A 3,153-nucleotide genomic window follows, 5' to 3' on the forward strand; every position below is an offset into this window, starting at 1 on the left:
TGAGAGTTAAGCCATGGAAGTGAGTTAAATTCCAAGCCCAAAGGGTGACTCAGGGCCATAGTCTTGGGTATTTCACCAGTCTCTATCAGACCAGTAAGCCTGGTCTTTTTTATGATTTTGAGTTTTGTTCCATATTTTTCTCCCACTCTATCCAGTTTTGATCTTTCCTAGTGGTTGGCATGGGTAGCTGGGCACCATCCAGTTCTTGTTCGTCTCAGGGTCATATAGGTTGAGGTTCTCATAGTCCATTAGTCCTTTGGACTAACAGTTTCCATGCATCTTTCATTTTCTTCACTCTTCTTTGCTCCTGATAGGAGAACCCAATAGTTGCCACATAGATGGCTGCTCACAAGATTTTAAGACTCCAGGCCATGGTATTTTCAATAGCCTCATATGCATGAGAAAGCTGAACAACGAATAAAGAAGACCAAAGAAGAATTGACACCTTTGAATTATTGTGTCAGTGAAGAATATTAATATATTAAATATGTTATATGATTAAAGGAGCAATTAAACAGGAGGCCATAGTCATAATAAATATCCATGTAGCCACTGAAAGAGCCCCAAAATACATACATACATCAAACTTTAACAGATTTGAGAAGAGTAATAGACAACTCCACTCCTCAGAAGGAAGGTTGGGCAATCCTACTTCCGTAGTGATAACTGCCTCGGAAACCCAAGGAGGGGTCGCTAGGAGTTGGGGGCCGACTCTATGGCAAATAACAACAACAACAACAACAATAGACAACTTCACAATAATAGTAGGAGACTTTAATTAACCACTTTCACTGAAGGATAGAACAACTAGAAAGAAACCCAGCAAAGATACAGAAGAACTAAATAATACAATCAATGCACTTGACCATATAGACATACAGAGAACTTCACCCGACAACACAATATACATTCTTTTCCAGTGCATATGGAACATTCTTCAGAATAGACCATATGTTAGGGGGCAAAGCAAGCCCAATAAATTTAAAAACATTGAAATACTGAAAGAAACTTCTCACAATATAGATATAGATCATAATGCTATAAAATTAAAAATCAACAATAGGAAGAACAAGGGGGAAAAAAAGGAAACTTAATAGCACCCTCCTTAAAAATTACTGGGTAATAGAAGAAATAAAAAATGGAATAAAAATATGCCTTGAATCAAATGAGAATGAAACCACAACATACCAAATTTGGGTATCTATTTGGGGGTAGAGCAAAAGCAGTGCTCAGAGGGCACTTTATAGCAATAAATGCATACAACAAAAAAGAAAGAGCAAAAATCAGCACCTTAACCAAACATCTCCAACAATTAGGAAAAAGAGCAGTGTAAAAAGCCTACAATCACCAGAAGGAAATAAAGAACAAGATTCAAGCAGAAATAAATGAAAACAGAAAAACAAGAGAAAGAATCAGTAATGCTATAAATTGGTTCTTCTAAAAGATTAATAAAATTGACAAACCACTGGCAAATTTAACAAAAGAAAAGAGAAAAAGCAAATAACATGAATAAGAAATGAAATGGGTGATGTCACAACAGAACCAAGCAAAATACAAAGGATAATACTAGTATACTATGAACAGTATTCCAACAAATATATATATGGCCAAATCTAGGGGCCCCAATTTATGGCATAAATAGACTATCAAACATAGCCAAAAATGTACAAACAGCAGAAGGTAAACTAGATGACTGGGACCTTCTAAAAATTAAATGCTTATGCACATCAAAAGATTTCTCCGAAGTAAAAGGAGAACCTACTGATTGGGAAAAAATATTTGGTAACAACATATCCAGCAAGGAACTTATCTCTAAAATTTATAGAAAATGTCAACACCTCAACATCAAAAAGACAAACAGTTCAATTAAAAAGTGGGCAGAAGACATGAAAGATACTTCACCAAAGAAGATATGCAGGTGGCCAAAAAGCACATGAAGAGAAGCTCGTGGTCATTAGCCATTAGAGAGATACAAATCAAAACAATGAGATATCATCTCACCACAGCAATACTAGCAAAGTTCAACAAGATAGAAAACAACAAATGCTAGTGAGGGTTTGGAGAGATTAGAACTCTTATATATTGTTGTTGTTATGTGCTGTCGAGTCAGACCCGACTCATAGCAACCCCTCCTTGGGTTTCCAAGGCAGTATCACTAAGGAAGTAGATTGACCAACCTTCCTTCCGAGCAGTGGCTCATGGGTTTGAACCGCCAGCCTTCTGGTTAGCAGTCAAGTGCCTTAGGCACTACGCTACCAGAGCTCCTATAAAATGGTCCAAACACTGTGACAAATGGTATTGCGATTCCTTAAAAAGTTGGAAACAGAAACATCATTTGATCTAGCCATCCCACTCCTAGGTATATACATCCTAAAGAAGTGAGAGCCAGGAAACAAACAGATATATGCACACCCATGTTCACTGCAGCACTATTCACAATAGCAAAGAGATGGAAACAACCTAAGTGCCCAATCAACAGATGAACGGATAACCAAACTATGGTACATACACACAATGGAATACTATCCAACATTAAAGACTAATGAAGAATCAGTGAATTTATAACATGGATGAATTTGAGGACATTATGCTGAGCGAAATAGTCAATCACAGAAGGACAAATGTTGTATGAGTCCAATATTATAAAAAGTCAAGGAAATATTTACACATGAAAGGAAACTTTCCTTATTGTTCACCAGGGATGGGAAGGGAGGGAAGGGAAAATTGCTAGCTAGGTAAGAGACATTTATTGATTTGAGTGAAGGGAAAGATAATATACCAAAAGCAGGTGACCAGCACAATAACACTAAGGAAAAGGAAGACATGGAGAGATGTGTAGGAGGTACAGACCACAAAGGTAAATGCTTCTACAAATACAATACTGCATTATCAGTAATAACAACATTAATCTGTGGGTGGATACATAGGCAGACAGGCAACATGATCAGGTATGAGTAGACAAATGAGAATATACCCATGCCCATATATAGGTTTGGCAGATGGTATTTCTACATACTTATTTGTATGTGCTATGAAAATGTCCACATATATGATAGAGCTAACAAGGAGCAAAGTTATGATAATATCTTAGACACACCAAACACTTTGAGGGAGTGAGTCACAGGGCCTGCAGGCTTGGCACTATAGTCATGG

Source organism: Orycteropus afer, unplaced genomic scaffold (assembly GCF_000298275.1).
Source record: "Orycteropus afer afer isolate SDZICR_OR568_19922 unplaced genomic scaffold, OryAfe1.0 scaffold00293, whole genome shotgun sequence".
In the NCBI taxonomy this organism is placed as follows: Eukaryota; Metazoa; Chordata; class Mammalia; order Tubulidentata; family Orycteropodidae; genus Orycteropus; species Orycteropus afer.